Below are 15,393 nucleotides of genomic sequence, written 5' to 3' on the forward strand. Positions count from 1 at the left end.
TATCATTTGCTTTACATGGTATCAAGGACTTTCTTTTCAGTCAGAGATTCAATCCTATTGACTTATAGAACCTGGCGTAAGAATTAGGAATTTCCTCCCATGCTGGTTTTACTGGCTCCACCATGAAGACTCTTGCTAAGCTTGTCTGGTATTGAGTAGCACTCCTGTTCTCCTGGAAAGTTAGAGAAGGAAGCAACTAAAACACTTGAATAGTTTAATTAATCCAACTGTGGAGCTCATCACACTGACCCAGAGTTGTATTGTGGTTGGATAAAAGTGAAGGGCTTCTCCAAACACCTGCAGCAAAATTGTACTTGGATACAGATGTGAGTCACTACATGCCAGAGGAAGCAACCAGCTGCTGGGAGAGGAATCAGTTCATTGGATGGCCCAAGTTGTTTAGAGGAATTCATTTATGTGGTGACGGATTTGTTAGTCAGCAGTTTTCTTATGACAGCTGGAATAGCCCTAGGAAGTGAGTGCAATCATTCTAATTTACACACCACCAACCATATCTTTGGAATCAAATAGAGTAAGCCAAGAGAAATTTCTCTCTTGCTCTTTTACACACATTCAGATGGTTGAGTTGGGAGGTCACCAAAAAAGCTCCAATTATTCAACTGTAAATGGTTCCTATCCTTCCCCCCCACACACACTCCCTTTCTCACAGCTTACATAAGGTGGGACATGGCTTCTCACTGGGTCACTTCCCCAGGGGAGATCTAGTTTGAAGCATAGCAATTAAGCAAAGAAATTCTATGCTCTTCCAGAAAGTACATGGAGTAGTTCTGCATTTAGAGTACTATTGAACCCCAATTTATTAAAATGGGGAGCCTGGCAAGGGAAAAGGAGATAATGAAGAAAATTCTTGGACTCTGTTCTGCACACAGCCAGGCATGGCAGACATATCCCATGGAAAGGGACATAGGGACAGATGTCTCCTCTCTTTCTGCTCTTGGTGGGATTGCTCTCTGTTGGGGTCTGGGCATCAGTTGTGGTTTTCTTCAGGTAATTTGGCTGGTAATTAACCTCACACACAACTTTAGACTCCTGGCTTCTAATTAGAAAAGTATAGAATCAGAAAAAGGGGGAGTAGGAACTTTGGAAACTAGTAGTTTTATGAACATGAGAAAGTCTTGTTCTTTCAACACAGATGTTTTTAAGTGAAAAATCGTTCCTCTGACCTTTCTTGAATGGTCCATGTGGTCAATTTTGTCATTAACTCTTTCTTGACTATTTAGAAGTATGAGAGGGGAAAAAAAATTGGATGAAATGCTCAGAGAATAGACGAAGGGCCCCTTTCTCCTTTTCTCTTAGAGTTAACTCTTAATTCTAAGCAAATACTTGAGAATAGGCATAAGGGCTGGTCTTATCCTCTTGCTTAGTTATCTGAAGCAAATTGATCACTTTCTCTGTATTGGTAGCTTTTTACCTAGAGTAAGTAATATTCTCCACTGATACCTCATCAAGGTGTGAAAGTGTCTTTTGGATCTCAAATACTATGCAAGGAACACATAAGATCTGTCTCTTTATTCCAAAAAGAAAAGCTTCAAAGAAATTGTATTTTCATCTAAAAATCATCTTAGCTGTAGTAGTGACGCTCACTATTAGATAGAAAGCCACCAGAAGAGGAATATTTTGGCCATGGCATCTCATACAACCACCTACTAAAGTACAGAGAAATAGTAATTTCAATTAATTTGTAAGGTTTGCAAAAGAGAGTTTGTCATATTAATTATTTTTTCCAGCTTCATCTCCATAATTCTCATCACCTATACAAGGTTCCTTGCATTGACTTCTATCTGCTCTTCTATATACTTCTGCCTACCATATCTTTTTAACCAGAATACCTTTTATTTGTTTGTTTATTTATTTATTGGTCATGTCTCTCCAATTGCTGGATTGCTGACCTGGATTCATATTCATCAACAAATCAAAACAAAATTTGATTGTGACTTTAAAAGCTCTTGATTCCTCTTAACATTTTCAACTAAATTTTGTTTCTATTTAAGCATATTATGATGGAAAGAGTGTTGGATTTTGAGTTAAAGGATCTGTGTTCAAATCTCTGTCATTACAAGAGTTTGCATGTGACCATACGGAGTTTCTTAAACTTTCTGTGCTTTATTTTCTGCATATGTAAAATGAGGAGTTTCACAAATGACTTTCAAGGTTCTTTTCTCTCAAAGTCCCTAACTCTATAAGCTTCTGAACCTTAACCTCTGTTAGTATTCTTCCATCTTCAAATATTCACTTAGCCAATGCTGATTTCTGGAATCAAGTTATACATGTTAAACTTCCACAAAACTGACTTCTCACCTTCACATTCTTTCTTAGATTTGTCTTCTTCAATGAGACCTTCTGCAAAATGACCTCTACTTTCTTGGTACGCTTTGAATCCTTATCCTGTTCATCTTTATCCATCTTATTTCTATATACTTAGTAAAATTGAGAGGGGTACAAAGATAGGCTTAGAGAGCCCTAATGGGATATATATTTGGTCACATTGTGGGGTTGTTTCAAAAACCCTAACACAAAGTTAAAGGCTTAGGGTTTTAAGAGATCAAATTTAGAGCTTAGAGGGAACTCAGAAATCATCTTGTTTAATTCCCAATATTACAGTTGAGGAAACTGAAACCTATACTTGACTTGTCTAATTTTATACAAGCAACAAATTAGAATTTGATTTCATATAGTCTGTGATAAAATCCAGTATTCTTTCCATTTTGTCTCTATAATTTTCATCCTTCTCTTTATTACAAGACAGACATCTCTGTAGAACCACAGCACCAAAAGTTTAGTACACCCAATAGAACCACGTCTTTCATGAAAACCTGTCCAAAAGCCATATCATGAAATCCAAACTCAACAAATACTGAAATATATTTCTCTTTGGACATGTATAGTATGTATTGAAGGAAAGAGGTAAATGAACAGGAAGGAATTAGGGGAGCGAAATTCAAAGCCTTTACTGGATGTCAAATGATCAGGATGGCAAAATATAAATTGATATGACATATGATATTGATATATATATATATACATACATGTATACATAGGTATATATGTTATATATATGGAAAGAGCCAGAGAAATGACAGAGAGATACAGAGACAGAGACATACACATGCAGAGAGACATACACAAAGAGATAGAGAGAATGTGTGTATAAAATATGTAAGATGAAAGATTAGACTAAATGACCTCTAAACTCCATTCTAGCTCTAGATCTATGGTCCTTTTTAAGTCTGCTTCTTTCTTCTGGGGAATAGAGCAAAGTTCCCTTCATTCACCCCAAGACCATCTAGGGAGACTAAAGTGGGTAGAGGGAATCTCTCTTCTGACATGGAAGATTATGTAAGCCCCACAAGAACTATCATATGTTAACATTTTTTCCCACTTCTCCTTTTAAATAATAATAATTAAAACAAATAAAATTTCTCCTTTACCTCCTATCCTCCAGAAATTGCAAACAGGTGGGCCCACATGCCCTTGCTGTCAAAGTGCCTTCTGAAGCAGAAGGAAGGTTGCCATGGAGCAACTACATGGAGAGGTTTTTTGTTTTGTTTTGTTTTGGTTTGGTTTGATTTGGTTTTAGGATTAATGGATAGTATCCTGTTACTCCCAATTTAGATGTCCCTGTGAGGTGACATTTTGCTCAGAAGTAGAATGCTTGTCTCCATTTGTTTTCCCCTTACCCACTCCAAGGATGTTTTCCCTGTTATTTAAAATTATAATATTATGGATTTAGGACTTTAAAAGACCTTAGAAGTCATGTAGTTTATTCCCCCCTTCTTATTTTAAAGAAGAGAAAACAGGTCCATAGAGATGAAATGATTGCCAGAATTCATACAGTGGCAGAGTCAGCATTGGAATATAGTCCCTGTAGTCCCAATTACTTTTGGAACACAAAATTGTATAATGGAAATGTTAGTAGTATTTCCATTATACAATTTTGCTTTCAAAAAGTGCTTCTAATGGGCTAGCTGACTTAAGGTAAGATATATATATATATATTTTTTTTTTAAACTGGTTACTAATACAAATGGGGTAGTAGGGGAATGAGAGATTGACTGATAAAATTGTAGGTAGGGGACAACAAGACCTGTTGAGTTTCTCCTCACATCTTACCAAAGTCTTAAAATGGAATGAATTGATAAATAACAATGATATCAACATATCCAGCACTTCCTCCCTGTAGGATTTAATGTATACTAGAATTATAACCATTACCTCAAACTGTTACCCTCAAGACTATGATTTCATTCACCCATTGGAATAACTTTGACCTACTAGGACTATTGCAGAGCTTCTTTATCTCTGAGATAATTATCAGCACTATTCATGATTTGAAGGTAAATGTGCTTTCTTCTTTGTCATGAATTGCAAAGTGGATCATAGATTTAGAACTAGAAAGAAACTTATAAGCTCTAGAGAAATAAATGTGTGTGTGTGTGTCTGTGTTTATGTACAGCTGAAGACAGAAAGGATTTCAGGGGCCATCTAATCTTACCTATTTTATGTCTAAGGAGATGGTGGGATAGGCATGTTAAGTAGCTTGCCCACTGTCACACATAGTAATCTCTAAAGGAAAGGTTTGAACATTCTCTTCTTTTACTTAACGTCACCATCATCACTATCATTAAATATTTATATAACATCTACAGCCATTTATAAATATTATTTTATCCGATCTTTACAAACATCCCGTGAAGTAAATGCTATTATTGCCACCCACTATACATACGAGAAAACTGAGGTAAACAGAATTTAAGTGACTTGCCCAGGATCATACTCAGTATGGTTTGTTTAAACTCAAGATTTTCTGATTCCAAGCTCAGTGCTCTAGCCATGTGCCACCTAGTTGCTAGAGAGATTCTAGGCTCTTTCCATTATGCCATATATTCCAAATCCTGCATTTTACAAGTAGAGAATCTGAGTCCCAGAAAGAATAACTGACTTGACCAAAGTCATGCTGGCACTAAGTGGCAGAGCTGATTCCACACTGAATACCTCTTCTATTACACTATGGGCAAATATGCTACTATTGCTACTGTTACTGTTACTATGTTAGTTACTGTTATTGTTACTATTATTGTTGCTGTTACTACGACTTATGAGGTTTTTTGTTTTTTTTGTTTTTTGTTTCCCCCCCCCCCCAGGTCCAAAATCCATAGCCTCTGTTCTTATTGGGCATAAATCACTGAAAGTGGTTTGTATTGAATTGTAGCATTAGATATATTGACTGAAAGCCAGTCTACTACAATTCATAGTACTGCAGAGAGATTCTTGGAATTACTTGGCTTTCAAATACTATCTGTAGGATCATGGGCTAATAAATTCTCTTTCTTATCCTCCATTTCCTCATCTCTAAAATGAGGGTAAATGGACAGGATAGTGTTTAAATCTATGATTCTCTGATTCCAAATGTTAATAACTGCATTACAAAAACCAAAAATCTTGATGGGGTGGGGTGGTAAATTTGATGGGAAATAATCTTATCTGGAAATACAGGCCATGTCAGAAACCTAAAGGTCTTCAGATATCTGTGACTGCAAGAGGGAAAAATGAGCATGTTTTCTGTGCCCTACTCCTGCAACAATTCCTGGCTGACTGTCTGAACAACATTCTGTCAAATTATAAATCTGAAAGTTGAAAGAATGGATTCTCTTTATCTCTTTGAGACTTGCATCCAAGCTGTAAACTACTCCCTGAGGCCCTGCCCAGGAAGGTGATAATTGTTTCTAATGGTTTGTAAACAAGGGGACTAGCTTTTTGTTGTTGTTAAGTCTGTAAAAGAGAGTTTGAGGCCTGTGTTAATCCATTAACTCTTTGTAGTCTGTTTTTGTTGTTGTTGTTGTTGTTGTTGTTGTTGTTGTTGTTGTTTTTTCCTGCCACTTTAGCATGAAGTCTGGAAAGGGAGAGAGTTGAGGAACTGATACTTAGAATAAAATAAAGAGAAATTTTAGGCTTCTAGGCTATGGAGGAGGGTTGGGACTGGGCTGATTGTTGGACAGACATAATTCTAGGGAATACTGGAGTATTACCTGATGGGAGGGAAGATGAGGCAAAGTAATACCCTACCTAGTTCAAATTAGTTCTCTGAGACAACATTGGGTAGAAGTTGTTTTGACAAATCTTGGTCTGACATTTCAATGTGAGGGAAAACTTGCTAATAGTTACCCCAGAATCACTTTTTTTTTTTTTTTTTTTGGTAAGCACCTGCTATGTGCTGGGCACTTTATTAAATACAGGGCATACATAGAAAGGTAAAAGACAGTTCTCTTTTCTCAAAGAACTCCCAATCCAAAAGGAAAAACATTATACAACCAATCATGTACAAACTATAAACAGGATAAATTGGAAATATATACTTGATCAGGAAAGGTACTAGCATTAAGAGGGAAATAAAGACTTCTTCGAGAAGACAGACATTTAGCCGAGAGGGAGAGTATTTCAGGCATAGGAATAGTTAATGAAAGTGCCCAGAGTTAAGAGATGGAAAAAATCATTTGAGTAACTGCAAGGAGACCAATGTCATTGGATGACAGAATATATGAGAGAGGGAGGAGGTAGTATGTCCTATGTAAGTAGAGTGGATCTGTCAGGAGCTAACAAGATTTCCTTTAATAGATATCTCCAAACAGAAACTTGGTGAGAAGTTGTTAGGGAACTCTAGTATCAATAAATTTATTCAGGCTGCCTCCCATTCCTTGACTCTTCTTCCTCCTCAGCTCAGCTTTTTGGAACTTCTAGTTCTTTTTGAGAACAAGCTGACTTCGGTCAATCAATAATAAGCATTCAGTACTTACTAGTGATGTAATGGATAAATCCAAAGACTCATTTTCCTAAGTTTATATCTAGTCTTAGACACATACTATCTGGGTGATCCTAGGCAAGTCACTTAACTCCATTTGTCTCAGTTTCCTTATCTGTCAAATGAACTAGAGAAGGAAATGGCAAATGACTCCAGAACCTTTGCAAGAGAACCCAAATTTGGGTCACAAAGAGTCAGATATGACTGAACAAATTGAGAGAGGAGACAGATACAATAGTTTCTTAGAAAAGTAGAGACTGAATACATGATTTCATTAGTTTAAAAAACTTCTAAATGAAAATATTTCCTATAGTTATGCTGATCTTAAAGTTACTAAAAGCGTAGAGAAGTAGTTCTAGAAGTATGGTCAAGCATCCCTACAGGTCCCAGAGATACTTTCAGCAAGTCCAGTGTAAAATTATTTTCATAATAATAAGATGTTTTAATTTATAATCTAATAAATATTGATATATCTAATCCACATCAACAAAAGCTCTTTGGAGGATGGGTACTTCCTGTATAATTTTTAAAAATATAAAAGGTATTATGAGAATAAAAAGTTTAAGAATGATTAGTTTATAGATTTGCCTAGAAGACTGTGATAATTAGGTCATTATGTGTTTCAGAGGTAGCACCTAAATCCAAATTATCCTCAATTTAAAGTAGCTCTCTTTATCCATTGTGCCAGTTACACTTGCTTTTCCACAATTAAGTAAATATAAATAAAGGCAGATTTATGTGAAGTAAATACAAAATAGTTGAGGAGAGGAGTAATTGGCAAATCAAAAAATGCCTCTTGAAGGTCTTTATTTATTTAGTATATGCTAGCACTTCACTCAATGTATAGTATATACTTTTTGTTGACTCCAGGTTCAATGTTCTATCCACTGTGCCACCTAACTGCTCCTCAGTCTAAAATCAATTCCTTGAGAACAGGGATTGTTTCACTCTTCTTTTTGTATTTCTTCTGCTTACTGGTTGATTATTGGTATGATGGGATAACCTGATTTGGATTGAAAATAGGTATTGACTTATGATGTCTCTTCTAATTCCTGAGTTTCTGGGAATTATAAATACATTGAATTTTACTTCTGTCCAATCAAGCATGTTTTCTACGGATTAACTCTGTTTTTTGGATTTCCATGTGATTACTTTAACCTTCTAATATAGGAAGTCAGCAGTTCCTAAACTGGGGCATGGGTAGGAGGGAGAGGAGGCAGGGGCCTGGAATTTTTTTTTTTTTTCCCCCTTATCATCTTAGTTCCTGCACTCCATCCCAAATAGAGCATTTTCTAAGTCCAGGATGCCCTCAGGAGCTGCCTAGTGTTTGAAGGTCCACTGGGGTTAAGTGAAAAGGGCCAACTCCTGCCCCATTTACGCCTGTTTAATTCCCAATGAAGTCAATTGGAGCTGCGCCTTCGTAACTGAGGCTAACATTTGGCCTAAGGAGACACATTGGGAAACCTTGATTGGTGTGTGTGTGTGTGTGTGTATGTATGAGTGTGTGTTTCCCTCCTTTCTGCCTTTCTTTTTTCTTTCTTTCTCTGTGGCACATTCCCAGGTCCCTTTGGGTAGAAAGAGGAAATTGGAGAGGATGGGCTGGAGGTTTGGTGAGCACTTCCCCCCTCCTGTGATTGACAAAGGACGGCATAAATCTGTCAAAGGGGAACTCAATAGAAACCGCATGGCATTCCCTCGTGTGGGAAAATACCACAGCTCCTTCTCCTCTTGTTCTCTCTGTTTCTCTGCTTTTGTGTACAACGTGTGTGGGTGGAAGATAAACTGGATTAAAAAAACCCTTTGAAAGCAAGACATCGTTAACTCCTCTAATTGAAAGCAGCCTTTGAGGACAGGATTTGGTGCTGGCTGCCATAACTGGTCACTTATCCAGTGGACAAATGCTCCCCCTATATCAGGAGAGATCACTCATGTCCCTCTATCCTATCTGGTTAGTGGACTGCAAACAAACAAGACCTTTTACCAGAACTTGCTCTGTAGAAGGATCTTTTAGCTTGGAAAGATTCAGACCATTCTCCTAAATGCCTTTGAATTCCCAACTAAACACACACACACACACACACACACACACACACACACACACACACACACCATTTATTAATGGTGATGATGAGCCTAGATTGCTTTTCTTGATCTCTGGGTTCTCTTGGCAAGGGTAGGCAATGGCAAAACCTTGTAAAAAGGAGAAAATTCAATCCAGAAAATGCTTCCAGAAAGTGCTTAACTGACAGAGAAGCAAGTGGGACGTATACCTATCTCTTACCCCCACCTTTTTTCTAGAGTATTTAATTTTTGATTCAAATATAATACAAATTATCTCTTTTAAGCATCCCTCACAGTGACTTTGATGTCATAGAACTTGAGGGCTAACAGTGTCCTTAGAGATTATCTAGAGCTAGAGATGAGGAAAGCAATACAAATATCTGAAGTAATTTTTGCCTAAGGAAGTGACTTGCTGGTCAGTACTACAGTTGGAATTAGAATTCTAGTTTTCTGCTTTCCCCATCATATTATATATAGAAACAAAATGAAGTTAGAAGACCTTGCTCTGAAACTGATTGTGGAATAATAGAACCTGAACTAGAGGGACACATCAAGCGCAAAAATTTATTTTACAGATAAGGAGATTGAAGTGGACAGAAGTGAAATGACTTGCTCAGAGTCACACAGAGATAACTATTAGATTGAAATCTAATTGAAATTTTAGCTTCAAATAAAATATGTTTTTTTTTTTTCCTTTTGTTTCTTACTTTAATAAAGAAAAGACAACAATAACAATAATAGTGTATATTTGTGTGGAACAGTATTTCTTACTGGCTGATGACAAAAAATTTATTCAGTATTTTGAAGTGTTTTAGAGTGCTTTCTTTACAGCAACCATGCAAATGTGCCAATACATAAATTTCACCATAAGTTTATGAAACCAAAAGAGCAGATATCCCATATGCCTACCCTGTAAATAAGGAAGCTTAGCAAGAATCTTTGGTTTTCTCTAAAAAGACACTGTTAAGACCCATGCCTTTGTTAACTAACCCTAGGGCTCTCCTCATTGCCCTATACTGACTTTGGGACTGATATTTACCTAAAATTGCAAATTTTTTAAGCCGGTAATATAATGAGGACCATTAGCCTTGCTGAATAAAGACCTAGTGGAAGAATAGTGAAAGGGTTTAGGCCTATCATTGTCCTAATCTTATACGGGAGTCAGGGTATGAAATTAGGATACTAAACAGAAAGCCATGCATTTACCTCAAGACATACTTGAGGAGCAGAGACTGAGCCTAATCAACTCTATCATGTTTACCGGTGGATGAGCTCTGTGATAAAAATCACCGAGCATGTACAAGGTGACCCAGAGGATTAAGAGAAAATTAGGAACAGTCTTAAAAGGTAGCTGATCACAGAGTAGTCTAAAAGTACAGAATCTGACCACTTTTACAAGCTGTGTAATCACAGCTGAGTACTTCTTGGTACTCTAAGCAACTGTAAGAATGGAAGTGACAAACTGACATCAGTAGAGCAGGCTTTCATGTTGAAAGGTCTATACATTGACTAAACCATAACTCCAGATGAGACAGACACACAGACATACACATACACATATACACACAAGGAGAGAGACACAGAGAATGACAGGAGGGAGCAGAAAGATAGAGATACAGAGGTGGGGGAGAGGAGAGAAAGGGAGGAGGGAGAGATCAAGAGCTGTTTAACTAGACTCCTTTCCATTGTAGAAGGAAGGGAAACATACACAGAAATAACTAGAATGACTGATAAGTCCATAAGTATAGCTCCTGACACCAAAGGAATTCTTTACCAACCCCTGTGTTCACTCTTATCTGGCTTACTCATGATTAGTATTTTCAAAGGTGCCTGGGGTCAGCTTCTCCTGAATTACTAAAGGTTTTTGTTTTAGCTTTTTGTTCTCCTATTAGAAAATAGTTCTAAACCTAATTGCCACTTGCCACTCAGGATCAGCCTTCAATTCTGGGTAGGGTTAGTTCCTAGAGCTATCATCTTTCTGGGCTGGACCAAATATTGAGAAATGGTCAATGATGAAGTGTATTAGTACATCTTGCATCTTCTATATTTCTTTGTGGGTCTATTTCTCCCTGTGTCTCTCTTTCCATATCTTTCTCTGTCTGTCTCTTTGTGTCTTTGCCTGTCTCTATCTCTGTTTTTTCCTATTTTCCTTCCTCCCTCCCTCCTTCTCTCTTCCCTTCCTTCTTGTTTCTCTCTCCCTCCCTCCCTCTCTTCCCCTCCTTTCCTCTCTCCCTCTCCCTTCTCTCCTCTCCCTCCCTTTTCTCCTTCCTTCCCTCCCCCTCTGATTTTCTCTGTCTCTGTCTCTGTCTCTCTCTCCCTCCCACACACACACACACACACACACACCCCAGGTAGCTTGTAAATTAACTGTAACTAGTAGTTATACAGAATCAAGGTGTATTTTTGTTCCTCAAAACTCCAAAATGTACTAGCAAAAAAAAAAAAAAAAAAAAAAAAAAGAAGAGAGAATGGAAACAAAACTTGATCAAAATGATGAAAATTAAGATTAGTCAAAGTTAACTAGTGTATTCAGGTTTGAGGGGAAAAAGACTGATGGAAGGGAGTGCTGGGGTTTGAAGTAGAAGAGATCTCCTTTCTTTTTTAAAGAGTTGTTTTTTGAGGGAGGGAGCAAACAAATTTTAAGTGATTCCAGAGGGCAGAATGAAGAGTAGTGGGGAGAAATTAACAAGAAAGAATTTCAGTCCATTTATAAGCATTTATTAAGGGCCTACTATTCCCTAGGCAATTTACTAGTTGCTAGCCTTACAAAGATAAAAATTGAAACAGTCCCTCACTATTTTATATTCTATCAGGAGACAACAATGTACAGATAACTTTAAATAAAGTAAGTAGAAGATAATTCTTTGCAGGGAGAAGACACTAGTTGCCAGAAGATCAAGAAAAATCTCATGTAGGAAGTGGTGCTTGAGGTGAGCCTTAAAGTAATCTAGATTTCATTTTAGTGTAAGAAACAACTTTGTACCAAATAGAGTTGCCCTCTAAGGGCAACTAACTTTAGGTCACAGGCCATATTAGAGTAAATGCTTGCAAACTTTAGAATCATTCTTGCATTAGATTGAATTATATGGCTTCTAAGGTCATGCCCAAATTTTAAGTTTCTATTTTTCTTTATCATTTTTTTTTTTATGGGGAGAGGGTTAAGGAGTGGGGAGGAAGACAATCTGGGTTAAATGATTTGCTCAGGTTCATACAGTTACTAGTTGTCTGAGGCTGTATTTGAACTCAGATCCTCTGACTCCAGGATAGAATATCCTCTGTGACACCTTGTTTTCTTTTCTTTCTTTATTTCTCAGGAACTAAAAGGGTGTTAATTCCTAATTCCTAATAAAGGCAGCTAATGAGTTCAAATACATTTTCTTACAATTGGACAAATTTATTTGCTTCAGTTTCTTCAATTGTAAAATAGGACTAATAATAGTACTTACCTCCTAGGGTTGTTATGATGATCAAATTGGATAATATTTGTAAAAGTGCTTGCTATAGTGCCTGGTATATGGTAAGCACTATATATGTGTTTATTCTTTCCCATCCCTAATTGACAAACAACTAGATGAAAAGTCAAACATCATAAAACTTTCCTCTGAAAAGTGCTCTTCAGGTGGCTTGAGAAAATATAACTACAATTCAATTTCATTTGCAAGCGTACTCCACAATTTCCAAATTGGAGATATACAACATTGCATGTAAATATACTTGGAAAATAAGGTTCTATACCCTGTCACCTCACTGAAGGGGTATTCATATGGAACTCTCACACCAGAGATGTGTATGAAATTGGTCAGGACTTTGGGCAAAGATTCAATTGGATTGCTTTCCTACTCTTTGATCTGAATTGACTGTCTCTGATTATAATCCTAGCCAAACTGAAAACAATAACAAAACTAAACAAAACAACAAAAGAGAAAATATTGGCATCGTGTCTCTCTAAAGCTGTGTCCTGTGCTGATAGACAGAGGAAGATAAGGGCTAACCATATTAAAGTACTAAGAGGCCTTTGTTCATGTCAGGGAGTTCTCTGACCATGAAGATGTTAGATGTGGACAGATAATTTCCTTTGACCATGGCGGGATCCTCAGCTATGCTCCACTGAGGACTAAGGCAGCTTAAAACATGAGGAGGAAGAATTCTGAAATGATACATGTCAAATTGTTGGACTGTATTTCAGATGCCAAAGATAGTTTATGTAAAGTCTTACACTGTTGTAAAATGTAACACTACCCACTGGCGAGTCTCAGAGAAGCTTGGGCTCAGTTGTTTTTTGGAAAAATAAATAAATTCAAAAATGTCTTCCAGTCCATTAAAGCTGGTTATGTTTTGCCCATGGATTCCTTTGCACAAGGCCTTTAGAGAGCTGAATGACTGAAACCATTACCTCACTTCTAGCCAATCAGATGGCTAGTCCCTCAAGCCTTTTTCTTTCTACAGTTTTACCTGCAGACTGGCAACACACTGCGTTCCATTTTCTCCAGGGGATCCTTTGAAGAATGTCTTTGGGTTTGTCTTTGCAGTGCCCTGGCATTGTTTAAAATGTCTCTTTTTATTCAAGGTTTAAAAGAGGAAACTTTTTTTTTTTTTTCAATTCTAAGCTGTACATCAGGGTCCCCCTGCCTCTGACAAGCTCTAGGGAAGAAGGAAAGACTTGGAAGTGCTGTCAAGGATGGAGTTGTCCCTGACCTTGTTACACAAATCATCACCAAAAGGCCTTTGGTGTTTTCTGTGCCTTGGGCAGCTCAGTAACATGGCCAAGCAGGCTCTCCTAGGTCATGGAAATAACAGAGGGAAAATACACGGACACACAGTAAAAAGCTCCCAGGGATAATACACAGCCCTCCCTCTCAGTTTCCCTACTTTTCTATAAAGTCTTACCTATCTTTTCTCCTGCCTATAACACTATATAAATTTATGCACGATAGTTACCAAAGGGATGGTCTCTAACATAGGTAGTAAAAGTACATTTTTATTACCTGTACAGTGATTAGAGCTATAGTGTGACATATCACAAATGCTAAACAATAATTTTATCTCACAGTTATATAGGGTATTATGTTGTTTTATTTATAAATGTTTTGTTAGTATTCAAACAATACAAATGAAGAGAGATCTGGGTAAAAGCTTGGCTTATGGAAGAAGAGAAAAGATGAGTGATCAAAGCAGGAATTTATGCAACCATGATTGATTTTGTACGTCAGTTAGCCTTCTACTAGAAATTGTGGGAAATTATAACATGTTTATGTTTTCTGTGGATGGAGACATTATTGTCTCCACTATTCTGAATAAATAATAAGAAACTGTATGAATTTAAATCTGCAAATGAACCACTTGGCACATTAAAGGCTTGTGTAAGTTTCTAGAGGATGAGCACCAATTTTTTTTTAATATTTGGTTTCTAAGAATCTGTCACAGTATCTAGCACACTTGAGCTTATAGAGCTTCATCATTAATAAAATGTTTGTTGGCTATTAATCAAATTCTTGGATGGTTGATTATAAGGAATGGGTTGTCAAAAACAAGAGTATTTTAACAAATACAAAAGATCAAAGGATCTTTAAGGATTTTAATGGAAGTATATACATATGTGAATATATGTATACAGATACACACACATATAATATATGAGAAAAACCCTTTATTACTTCAAGGATATACAATTTTTTTCTTGTGACTATTCACTCCACTAATTACCCAATATACCTTAGATAACACTGTCATGAATTAATTTGACCAAAAATATCTGTCACTTAACAGATAATCCTTTTAGTCATATACTTCTTTACTACTGCTGCTACCACAAGCACCACCAGGCTAGAAAGGCATCATGGTATGACATCATTTGAGAACTAGCCTGAGTTTGCATCATCATCAGATTAGATATAGGGTGATGAATTTTCTAGCCATGACAACATATTTAGACCAAATCTGCTGAGGCATGGCAGGTATGGGATAGTATCCATGGAGTAAATACCCAAACCAACAAAATTACATATCTTTGATATGTCGAAATATGTTTGTGTTTGTGTGTATGTGTTGATATACAAATATACCTGTTTATAAGGTACACATATATACATGGTATATATTCATACATATAGGGTATATGCATATATTATAAAAATAATTATATGTCCATTCACACCTGTTCTTGGATTATTCTTTTAGGAAGATATGTTTCCATTCTTTTCTTTTTCTTTGTTCTTTTAAGTTTTACTATTATATTTTAAAACCTGCCTTGGAAAATGATAAGCCATTCAGGAAGAGATTTAGCATTTTCCAAAAATCCTGACCAACCTCAAAATGTACCTTTTGATTATTGGCCATCCAAATAAAACAAAAACCAATAACTACATCTGATTTAGTGACAATCTGGTACCTCTGGATATTGAGCTGAGCTGGAAGAAGTGCTGAAAGCAATAACTGAGGTTAAACTATGTAGATGTATATGCACACAGTTCATACATAGCCATGCATAAACACATATTTTGTCTTTTGTGATCTAT

General features: G+C 36.7%; 1 protein-coding gene across 1 annotated transcript in view; it reads left to right on the forward strand.

Moving 5' to 3' along the window:
* The window catches only part of PAPPA (pappalysin 1), a 263,111-nt gene that overhangs the window by 164,685 nt on the left and 83,033 nt on the right, over window positions 1-15,393 (forward strand). The gene's annotated exons all lie outside the window — the stretch shown is intronic.

This window comes from Sminthopsis crassicaudata, chromosome 2 (assembly GCF_048593235.1).
Source record: "Sminthopsis crassicaudata isolate SCR6 chromosome 2, ASM4859323v1, whole genome shotgun sequence".
Taxonomy (NCBI): domain Eukaryota; kingdom Metazoa; phylum Chordata; class Mammalia; order Dasyuromorphia; family Dasyuridae; genus Sminthopsis; species Sminthopsis crassicaudata.